The sequence below is a fragment of the Dipodomys spectabilis genome, unplaced genomic scaffold (assembly GCF_019054845.1).
Source record: "Dipodomys spectabilis isolate Male_0828 unplaced genomic scaffold, ASM1905484v1 ptg000143l, whole genome shotgun sequence".
NCBI lineage: Eukaryota > Metazoa > Chordata > Mammalia > Rodentia > Heteromyidae > Dipodomys > Dipodomys spectabilis.
In genome coordinates this window covers 2,141,673-2,154,493 of record NW_024870820.1, presented here as the reverse complement: position 1 = coordinate 2,154,493, position 12,821 = coordinate 2,141,673, and the positions used below count along the sequence as shown (strand labels likewise).

General features: G+C 34.6%; 1 pseudogene; it reads right to left on the bottom strand.

The window, feature by feature from the left end:
* Positions 1–10,713: 10,713 nt before the first annotated feature.
* LOC122117552 lies at positions 10,714–10,810 on the bottom strand (annotated as a pseudogene).
* Between the last annotated feature and the right edge of the window lie 2,011 nt (positions 10,811–12,821).

Here is a 12,821-nt window from a genome sequence, read left to right as displayed (position 1 = left end):
TACATCCATTAATATTGAGAGATAGGATTGAAAGGTATTTGGGTGTTCCTGCCATTTTATCCACCTTCTTGGGAGCTACGCCTACTGGGTTCTTCCTATGGTACTTGGATTCGGTTTGCGTGTGGTTTCTTGGCCTTTATTGTGGTCTTGTTGGTTTTCTATGTGTAGGACATCTTTAAGTATCTTTTGTAGAGCTGATTTGGTGGAGATATATTGTTTGTTTTTCTTTACTATGGAAGATTTTTATTTTACTTTCAGTTATGAAGGAGAGTTTACCTGGGTACACTATTCTTGGTTGATAGTTGTTTGTCTTTAGGGCATGGCATACATCATTCCAGGCTCTTCTTGCTTTAATTGTCTCTGTTGAGAAATCTGTGGTGATTCTAATTGGTTTTCCTTTATAGGTGACTGATCTTTTCTCCTTCACAGCTTTAAGGATCTTTTCCTTGGTCTGAATTGATCCTGTGTGGATTATAATATGACGATGGGATGTCCTGTTCTTGTCTGGTCTATTTGGAATTCTAAAAGCTTCATGTATCTGAATATGCCTATCTTCTTGCGTGTTGGGAAGTTCTCTGTTGGGATCCTCTTAAACAAATTTTCTAGACCATTAATTTCTGTCTCTATGTGCTCCTATACACCCATTTCCCTCAGATAAGGCCTTCTGATGGTGTCTTCCAAGTGTTGAATAGATCTATCATATTTCTTGAATTTGTCTTTGATATTTGTATGTTCTTTCTCTATAATGCCTAGGCTGTCTTCAATGCCGGAGATTCAGTCTTCTGCATGGTCTAACCTACTGTCAAGACTTACTACTTTTTTTTCATTTCTTTTCCTTCTAATTGGTCAGCTTTTATGGCTTCAAATTCTTTTTGGAGCTTTGTTTTAGATCTTGTATGAAATTCTTTACTTCCTTAATTTGGTGTTCAGTGTTTATTCCCAAAGCACTTAGTTGATGGGTTATGGTTTCCTTGGACTCCCATTCCTTCTATTGGGCTCCATTCAGCATTCCCTTTGTGGGCTCCCTGACTCCTTTCAGGTGTCTGTTTATTGATTCCATGAATGCCTCTATTGATCGTTGTGTATGTTCATCCTGCTCTTGCAATTCTTGTATTACTCTTTGATTAGATTTCTCACATTCATGCAACTTTTGTAGTTCTCTTTGACTGATCTCAGCCTGCTCACACAATACTTTCATTTCTCTTTGAGTGTTCCCATCTTGCTCACACAATTCCAGTATCAATCTTTGAGTAGATTCCTGAAGCCCATGAGCTTCCTGTTTTGATCTTTGGTTTGCCTCCTCTCTCTCCCTATCACGCTCACACTGAGTCCTTTGCAGGGTTTCAATCTTTTCATTCACCATGTTTACAGGAGTGTTTGTAGAGCTTTTTGGGAACTCTCTTCTGGATTATTCATTATCTGTTCTGTCGCCTGATTATCTTGAGTGGGCATTGAGATACCCGGACTTGCCATTTTCCTTGTGTTTTTCTTGCTTTTTCTTCCCATTTGGGATGAAAGTAATGCCAGTTTTGTGCTAGAACACCATTTTAAGGCAAGCATCAACCAAAGTCCTGTAATTGCATAGTCAAAAGTCTGCAGATACAATTTAGTTCAAGAGATACAGTCTAGTCAACATTAAACAACTATGTATTAAGGGGCCAAGAATAGCAAAGAAGAATTTGACAAACCAGAAATTATTATGTTTAGGGAGAAAGGTGGGGAAAAATAGTTTAGAGGGATGTGGAAAGGTAAAAGGAGAGTGAAATTAACCATGTCCTAATCTCACAGAGGGAAATGGATTGGAAAGAATGATAGGAAAGAGAGAAAAAAAATTAAAAAAGAGACAAAAAAATGAAAAGACAAATATTTAAATGTAAAAAGTGTAACTCTTAAAAGTAATGAAAATTTAAAGAAGTAATATTGAGAGATGAACGGGGATAGGATGAGAGGAGGGGAGGGATAGAAAGGAGACCTGAAAAACTAAAAAATAAAAATACTTCCAATATTCTATAGGTGTAAATAAATAATACTGCTATTAAGGAATTTAATCCTAACACGTTTTGAATTGAGTAATACATTTTTTGATTAAGTATGTACACAATGGGGGATAAAGTCTTATAATCAATGACAGGTATATATGAGGATGAACAGAACAACAAATAATTCAAGCAGATCAGCACGGGAGTTTTTACCTTCTCCGTTTCCAACCTGGGCCTGTTCACCCCTCCTTAGGCAACCTGGTGTTCCCCCGCTCCCAGGAGGGCACCATATTGATGCCAAACTTAGTGCGCACACCCAATTGGCATAGCGCACTGCAGCCCAGAACTCCTGGACTCAAGCGTTCCTCCGGGCTCAGCCTTCTGAGTAGTTGGGATTACAGGTGCGCACCACCACGCCCGGCAAATAATTCATGGAAAAACAACAAAAGATGAAAAAGTAAAAAGAATGACAAAGAAGGAACAAAAAAGACCAAAACGTCAGTAGATACTTTTTTTAAAAAAACCACACACACACATTTTCACCTAAAATAACAGTTATAAGAGTAAGAAAAAAAGATTAAAGAAACAAAAGGCAAAATTAGGAACAACTCAACACATACATTCAAAAGAAACAAAACAACCAAAGAGAACAAAAATTATCTCAGTACTCAAGAACCTGCAGGAAATGCAAAGATTTTTTTTAAAAAAATAGCTATGATAAGCTTCTGAAAATCCTGACTACATGGGAGTCTACTGTTGTGAGGATAGTGGTTAAAGCTCAGACTGGTCAGAATGATCTGTTCACAATGCCGGGCACCTATTATTCTAAATTCCAGGAAGAACAACATGAAGTAGACTGAGCCCACGATCATACACAAGTAGGAAGCGAGATTCTTTCTGAAAGATAATCAGGATAATTTAGGGTTGGGGGCAAGCCCAAGTGGTAAGAACATCCATTTACGAAACACAAGACACTCAATTCAAATTCTAATATTATGGGTATTAAAGAAAAAAAGCTATGACTTTAAATAATGGGAATAATTGCAAGATTTGAATATTTGAGTGGAGAAAAATCCATGAGAGATAGTTTACCCATGTTGCAATGTTTTCTACTTAAGTGATAATATTATGTGGTACTCCAGACATAACAGAGTTACCTTGCAAATGAGCATGGATGTGCATTTGGGTGAAGGAAATACTCTTCACAAGTGTAAATTAAATACTTTTTTGGGGTAGACTTTAGTTCTTGAACTAAGAGCCTGGGTGATATCTCTGAGTCTTTTCTCTCAAGGCTATCACTCTACTACTTTGAGCCACAGTTCCAATTCTGATTTTCTTTTGGTTGTTTGGAGATAAGAGGTTTATGGACTTTCCTGCCCAGGATAGCTTCAAACCATGATCGTCAGATCTCAGCCTCCTGATTAGCCAGGATTCCACGCCTGAGTCGTCCATGTTTTTAATAATTTAGTAAATTCTACAGTTACGGAAGTTATAATTTATCATTATAACCTTTATATGTGTGTATATTTATATCAATGCATACATATAGAAATATTTTAACATATTTTTGTATCTACAGTACATTTATGAAATCATCCTTCATTATAAAATAACATGGAAACAAGTTTAATGAGGAGCAAAGAAAAGGGAATTGTCACGTTTCTTGTTGTTGAATGAAATATGAATTGTGAGAATCAGTTTCAGAAAACAATTTAACAAAATGGGTAATGGCTTTAAATCCAATCCCTTTATTTGCCCATATTGTACATCCTCACACATGAGTGTCAAAGTCAAACCACATTTTTTGCCTTTGTATTTAAATCACATGTTATAATTTAGTGGATAGGTGTGAAGTAATCAAATAAAGATTAAAATAATAGTGAGGCTATGAGTTAGAGCTGAAAATTATTTTAAATATGATAATAGCTAATTAATTCCATATCTCTTACTTTTACTCTATTATCATATCCCTCATTCCCACATTAGGAAAGTACATAGAAAGTTCTTACTAAATCATGTGTAAAATTATGAAAAAATGTATTAAAAGAATATGGGCACATCAGGGCTGTGAAAGTGGCTCAGTAGTAGAGCTCTTGCCTTGCATGCATTAGGCCCTGGGTTTGATTCCTCAGCACCACATAAGCAAAAAGAAGAAACTGGATGTGGCTCTGTGGTTCCAGTGGTAGATCATTAGCCTTGAGAAGAAAAGCTGAGGTACATAGCCCAGGCCCAGAGTTCAGGCCCCTTGACTGGACAAAAACAACAACAACAAAGAATATGGGCACAGTGTGGTTTTAGCTGATTGAGAACTGTAGGGGGTAGTGTGTTTTTGAGGTCTTGAAAAACATTGCGATGGAGATGATGTAAGGGATGTGCTTATTCTGGAAAATTGGCTAGAGGATTGCTCCCAGAAAAATAGTGGTGAATTCTTCCAAAAGGTTACGGTAAAATCACTCTCACAATCATGTTCTCTACTGCACTATTAACCGTAGAGAACTTATGGAAACAGCCCAGAAACCCTTTAGCGGAGGGATGATTGGAGAAAGTGTTGCACATATACACAATTGGATTGCACCCATCCATTATAAAGACTGTTACAGCAGTTGCAAAGAAATGGATAGATCTAAAATTATGTTAAATAAACAAGGTCAGAGGCAGACACACAAAGGACGCTTATTTGGAAGCCAGAATTTTATGCAAGTTAAACAACAATATTAATCAAAGCATGATATTTGCAGAGGAGTATTTGAAAGGTGTAATTTCTTATAAAATTGAACTTTTAATCCAACAAAATGAATACCAGGAAAATATCACTTGGAAAATGTGAGGAGAAGTCAAAGGGAAGGAATAAAGGGACTTCTGGAAGTAGAGAGTGAAGCCATAATATTCAATGCAGATAGTATGAAACTAGAAAAAATGAAAGTGGGGTGAGGTTTGGAAGGATGTAAGAAAGTTATGTAAAGATCCATTGTTCTTATAAACTGATTCGTTGAATGGAAAACCTTTCGTAAAACAATTTAATAAAAATATAATTAAAAACAATGGAGACATCTGATCTTAAACCATGAGTCAATATGATAATTTACTTCTCAGAAATTTTCTTTGCAGGTATTATCCTCATAATGACAAAAAAGTGAACAACGCAATGAATGTCAATACATCTCTTTGCGTATCCTAAATAGACACAATATAAAAATCACAGTAAAAATATTAGAATATATCACATGATAAAATAACAGGTACAAAGTATCAAACTCTGTTTTTCCAAGTGCTTTAACTTTGGTATCTAATTTAATCCTTACAATAATCCCATAAAGTGGAACTACTTCTATTTTTAATTCTAAGATGATGATATTTAAGTCTTCAGAGTTGGAATTACTAGTACAACTTTGCACACATAGTAAGTGTTAGCCTGCGGTCCATTCCCACCATACCAAATAACCTCATTCTATTTTATAACTAAATACCAGCACTCAGGCTACTAATTCTAGGAAAATTTCCCAAAATTATTGTGCACACTCTAATAATATTTCACTTCATCTTTCTTAGAAAATAGGTAATTAAGCCAGACGCCAGTGGCTCATACCTATAATGCTAGCTACTCAGGAGGCTAAGATCTGAGGATTGAGGTTCAAAGCCGGCTCGGGCAGGACAGACTGTGAGACTCTTATCTCTAATAAACCACTAGTAAGCTGGAAGTGGCACTGTGGTCCAAGTGGTAGAGTGCTCGCCTTGAGTGGAAGAGTGCAGGGACAGTACCCAAGCCGAGAGTTCAAACCCCATGACCAACAACAACAACAAAAAAGAAAATAAGTAACTGTAATACGAAAATTCCAAGTTCATAATCAATTTGTACCTCTCTGGTGAAAGGAACTGCTAAACTATAACATTCTTGGTTTCTAGCTCAAAATAGTAGAAATCATATTTTATTCCTTCACTCAACACTGTACTGCCTGGGGACCCCATCTCTCACCCCATTCTTACTGAAAGAATGACCTGCCCAATTCCTGATGGAAACAGACTGCAGGTCTTTTGGAGCAAACGTTTCCACATTGTAGCTCACCTAAATTGTTTACCATTAGAAGTATTTTCATTGTTTTTTTATACCCAACATTTTGAGAGGAATGTACTACTTTAAAATGTTATTAAAATAAGACTGATATAAAAATCACTTTTGACCCCAGATAAATATTTTACCCTTCATATTCCCAAAAATGCAGTCTGACCTATCATTAATGTTAGGAACGAGAGGGTAAAAATCATAAACACCAAGACCTAAGTATGAATTTAAGACTCTCCAACTTGTGAATACAATTGCTTTAAAAAGACATCAATACTACTGAATTTTTAAATTCCCTATGATCATGATAATGATTCCCTATGATAATGATAATGATAATGATAATGATAAACTATTAACACTTAAAAATAACTCATTTTCTTGGGAGTAGGACACAAAACAAAAGGTTAATCCTAATCATTTTAAAAGAACATTATTTATACTAAAAGTTCACTCATAACTAAAGAGAGTCTAAATCTAACTGAAGTACAGAGACACAAAGGAAATAATTTAAGTGCATCATGTACATCCAATGGACTGTTAATAGAGAACAAAGTTATACTAATAATTAGCTTACCCAATTCACTTACGTTTTTTTATTCTATCCATTTACTTTTATAAAAACTGGGTTTTCATAAAATGATGCATAAAAAAGCCTATATACCCACTTACATTTACAGATCTTAACAATTTTTATTTCAGAAATTTTATCTCTATAGTCAATGAACTGAAATAAAACTAAAATATTCAAAGGATTTTCAGAAATTGCAAGACTTGCTCTGGGATGTTATGTAAGCCTTATTTGTTAAAATTGCCATAGTTACTCCCACAAAAGAGCCATTAGTAAAGATCCCTGTGCATGTACAAAACACTTTCAAATACGTCCACAATCTGGACATGACACATGCTTTTTGTTTGTTCATTTTTTAAAGGAATATCTAACAAGCATATCCACAATACTTACTTTCAATCAATAAGATGGGATATTCAAACGTAATATGGGTTTGATTATCTCTTAGTGAGAATAGATATGATCTTGCAAAGAAAGTGATTTTCAACAGAAATCCGGAAAGAGTTTATCCAATTTGTGTTTTACAGGAATAACGAGAGAGTAATATCTGTTTGGTAAAGTCGGTCCAAATCACTCCATGAGTTTATCTTAAAAGTATAACCAATTTAAGAAGTCAAATATATATTTTGTACTGACAATGATTTTACAGCAATAACTTACTACCTAATTATGTCTGTATCTTCTTACCTAACATACAATAAGAGCTGAAAGCAGTCTCTTTATCTAACTTAATGTTGTAAATGCTTTGATTATGATGACGTTATTATTAGACAAATAATATGTACAGACGGGTGGTTCCACTGAAATGACATGACAGAAGACTGATAAATAAAAACATTGCAACACAGTTAGCTCTTTTCAGCCTCACCCTGTCCACATTGGCAAGCAACATTGCAACAGCACACGCACACATATACACATACACACATGTTCGCACATGTATACACACATATACGTGCATGCTAAATTCAGGGTTTATTGTACAAAAAAGTTCAAATAAAATATTAGTGATTAGGACAAATGATAATATGCCTTATTACAAAATAATACATAAACCATCACCACGCATGTTACATTTTATCTGCCTCTCCACATGTGAACACTTAATTTATTTTTAATTAATTAATTGCCTTATTAATTAATTCGTTTGCTTGGTGCAAATACTAGGGCTTGAACTCAGGACCTGGCTTTGTCCCAGTATTTATTTTTTGTTTCAGTTTTCTCAAGGCTAGCATTTTACTGCTTGTACCACAGCTCCATTTCCAGCTTTTGCTGGTTACCTTCAAATCAGAATCTAATGGACTTTTTATTCCTTGGTCTGCTTTCAAACCACAATCACACATTTCATCTTTCTGATTAACTACTACTAAAGAAATAAGCCATGAGAGTGGCTTCTACTTTTTCCTCTATAGGTATCTAATGCACATACTTAGATATTAATTTAAAAATGAGAGTATAGAAGCAAGGTGTACAGTGATGATACTGTCCTGTCAGAAATACAAGTTAGTAATGTAAATTTATTCTTAAGACCATACACAAAAAATACCATGATATAGTGTATGAGAACTCACTATTGAACATATGAGCGTTAAGAGTTTTCTAATAGATCCATTATATATTGGTACCCAACATTAGAAAAATGCATGAGGCATTAGTAAAATAGAAGTCCTTTGCATGACTACATACATTCCTTGTTTTTGTAAAAGACAATTGCTTTCATCTAAAAAGTAGGCCTGTCTATAGTCTTCATGTGATGTTGATGATTGAAAGTGAGGAGGTCAAAATTTATTAGTAGTCCTTAACTATCAATTCACATTTTTTTCTTGGAGAATATAATGATCAAATCAGTAGTTCAGAATCAGCAAGCAATAGTTCAGAATCATGCTTCCAGTGCAAGTGGATCATGAGTAAGAAATCCTCAATGCCAATTTCCACAAAGTTTTGTCACAGATACCATCTCCCTGACTCCTCTAGCTGCTTTACTACCCTCCTTTCCTTCATTGTACAGGAAAAGCGTGATTCAACTGATTTCAGTCAGATCTGGTACTAGAATTATCAAGGATTTAGTTGATTTTCTGTAATTTGATCAAAGTTATGTCTCTTTATGTAGGCTACTAAAAATGTATTTACTAACTTCAAGTAATTACATGAATTCTATTTCCATCTTTTTTAAAAAATAAAATTTTGTTTGCTCTATAAATTGATCAGAGGCATAGATTTTGAGGCTAGCTAGGTCACTGCACATCTGTCTCTCTCTCTCTCCCTTTCTTGGTTCTCATGGATAATATGATTGTTCCATAATTATCCTAATTTATTTTGCTTTTATATTTTTGGTTGCATCATTTCACTTTTTGCTTTGCCATTTCCCAAATCATTTATATAGAAGGCATTAGATCCTATTTTCTCATTCCTAGAATAAGTTGCACATGAAGACATCACTGGTCCTCATTTTCAGTGTGTATGTTTGAATACGGAGGAACATCTTTCCTCTGCTCTCCATAAATTCCCTACTCTCCAGTTAGAATAATTTCGAATAGTAAAATTGGAAAAAGAGAAAACAAATAATGGTGAATAAACAGATGCAGAAAATTCAACGAATATTTCTGACCAGTTCAAACAATATGAACTATTAGGGAAATACATGGACACCTCATTCCCACTGGCACTCAAAGTCTCTGGTTAGAAAATTCTTAGGAATATGAGGAACAACATGAAAAAGTAAGGAATGGTATCAACTGCAAGAAAAAAATGGAGAAGGATCCAAGCAAGTTTCTTCATTGGGCTGCCAAAAATATTCGGCTTACTACAGTGCGGAGACTTCTTTCCCAAAAGGCCACTCATGTGAATAGTAGGGATGACGATGAGTGTACCCCTTTTCATCGAGGAGCCTACAGTGGACACTTAGGCATTGTCAGTGAGTTGGTGTCTCAAGTGGCACATGCAATAACTGTAGATGACTGGACACCCCTGCATAGTGCATATACGTGGAATAATACCAGAGTGGCTTCTTTCCTACTTCATCATGATACAGATACCAATGCCCAAACTAAAGGCCTCTTGACACCCTGACATCTTGCTGCTGAGAATTGAGATAGCAAAGATACACTGGATCTCCTTCTTTTGAACCATTATATAAAACCAGGCCTGAAGAACAACATAGAAGAAACTGCATTTGATATTGCCAAAAGGATAAGTATGTATCATTATCTCTATGAAGTTTTGGAAGGCTGCACAAATTGTTCACCTAAGTCCTAAGAGCAATATCTTTTTTTATTTTTTGGTCGGTCATGGGGCTTGAACCCTGGGCCTGGGAGCTATCCCTATGCTTTTCAGCTCAAGGTGAGCGCTCTACCACTTGAGCCAGAGCTCCACTTCCAGTTTTCTAGTGGATTATTGGAAATAAGAGTACCACAGACTTTCCTTCCCAGGCTGGCTTTGAACCATGATCCTCGGATCTCAGCCTCCTGTGTAGCTAGGATTTATAGGCATGAGCCACCAGTGCCTGGCAACACCAATATTTTACTGTAAAAATTCATGGATTCCGCAGAATTCTTCCAAGTGAATTGCCAGCATTGGATGTCAAAATGTATTCAATAGTTTTTGTATACATGTACAATGATTTCTTCAGGGTTTGTGATTTTTTAATCAGAAATAATTTTAACTTACCTGTTGAAATGAGTAGAACAGAAGATAAAATATTTCTGGTGCTTGCATGAAAATGTATATTTTAAAATATTCTATATTCTATGTTTGCATAATGTTCATAATTTATTTTATTTTCTCCTAGATATACTTTGAATTCTACATTATTTTATAATATATAGGTTCGTTAACATGTCCTTTCCGATTGCATTCCATATAGAAACAGTTTTATTCCTTTTTTTCTAGGTCTTAATATTATTTTTCTTTGGGATAAAATGACAATGTTGTCTAATTTGAAAATTTTTGTAAAGTTTATGTTATGTAAACGCCTATCTGAGGTGAAGATTTAATACACTGATGTCAAACTAAATTTAATTATATGAATTGTGTGTATTGTTATACTTGTAATTTTGTAATCAACTTTTTAATAACTGTTTTTCATTTCTTGCTTCTGAAGAATGAAAAATATGGAATACTTCTCAAATTTTCATATTATCCTTGTGCAAGTGCCATGTTAATATCTGTATTGTAATTTGAGTATACATGCTGCTGAAGCATGTAGTATCCTCTAAATTATGTAGTTAATGAAGCAATCTTTATACAGGCTTATACCTATGGGTGCCTACTTGTAACAAGGAAACCTTATTGTTCCTAACAATGCTATCGGTCTTATATCCCTAAAATTCTGTGAATAGTGGAAAAAATTATATTGATCAGTTGATTACTCACATTTGCAAATTTTTTTTGTGAATGACTATCTTAAGTCTTTTGATTTGGAATTTGATCGTATTCTCAATTATTTATAGATAAGTCCAAAAGTGATGGCTTTTTCAAGTATTTATTTATCCAACTGAATTAGCTTTGTGGACCTAATGGATTCAAAGTAAGCGTTGCTTGAGAGATACTTCTAAACTTCTTCAGCTGACATTTTCCCAAATGAAGTGTTACTGGCACAAATGTCTACCTGAGCCTTTACACCTTTTCCATGTGGGAACAGACCAACCAGAACATCTTACCCTGACAGCATAGATTGTCTTACTGGAACAAAACTAATCTTGGTTACAAGGGATCATGGAGAGATGAACAGTTCAAACAGAACTGTTCAGACTAGAAGGCATTTTATCAAAATATAATTGTTTATTATACCTTCCATTTCAAAAGTAGCTAAAGCCAAGAAGGTGAAAAAATTGTTGGTATGCATGATTACTTAATGTCCTGGCCTGTCTACCATCCAACCAGGCAGGAACATACACTACTGCCTTTTTATCACCAAATATTTTCAGAAGTCCATATATTTCTCCTCATTATTAGGCATTAAATTGATAATGTTTTAATCACAGTGTTTTCTATTGCCTCCATGCTGTTAATCTACAAATGGTAAAGTTTTAGGTCTAACTCTATCAAACACTGAGGTAGAGATAATGGAATAATACTTTAAAACAAAGTTGCCTTTGATACAGTATCTACAACAGAACAATGCAAAACATGTGTCTTTTAATTATATTATATATAGTTATATATTTTATATTTATGTGTGCTTATTTTATATTTCACACAGTGAAACTTACTGGAATTAGTTGATAATTGGACAAATAAATTGATACTTATTTATTCCAATAAATAGATTTGGAATATAAATAATTAGGTTTAAAATATATATTAGACTATAAAAAGTATCAATTCAATGTTTTTAGTATAAACTTGTGATACATTGTAACTCTTCTTGGTCTTCTGAATCCACATGGTAAAAAACAGTGTTTTCCTCTAATCTATAATGGATTTTACTCTGCTGCTCTGTTTACTGTTTTAACTCTCTTGTCCCAGGATGTTTTTCTCCATATTTCTGAAGCATTCCTACTGATTATGCCCAAATTTTGCTAAGATGTCTAAAAAATATTATTCTTCTGCAATAACCATGGGTCCTAGGATCCCAGGTCCCAGTTGCCTGCATCATCAGATAATAGGGGCAAGTCTTCCCACCAAGGCCCATGCAACATGTCAACACAAATAATTGAATACCCATCTCAATTTCTCATTTCCTACATTTCAGAGCCCCAATTCCTTGAGATGCAGGAATTAGCAGTAAGCAATTGTGAAATGCAAGGCAATTTAAAATGAAGGATGAGATCACAAAATTTGAGAGAAAGTACTGTAATTCAAACATTCAACTTACAGATGACCAGCCCATATGAGTGAACAAGTTCACAAAGTGTCATAAGATTATTTTTAATACCTCACCCCTATGATTAATGAAAGATTTTATTCCAACATAAATTGGCCAAAAAATAGTTCCTGGAAGGATAGATCCATAATTGATCTACCAAAGCCCAGAAAACTTGACTTAGAGGTCAAATGTAATTCAGAAAAACATTTGAAGCACTAAGAAGTGCTTCAAAACACTGGGACTTCAGTACAACATGGTTCTGTGGTATAAAAATGTCACTCTCAAACCAATGATAATCTACATTGAATCTCCTAAAAGTGTATTCCTTTTCAAATAATCTTTTCAAAATCACATTCGCCAAAATAACATTTGACAAGTTGATGATACTTAGTGACATTACAAGTT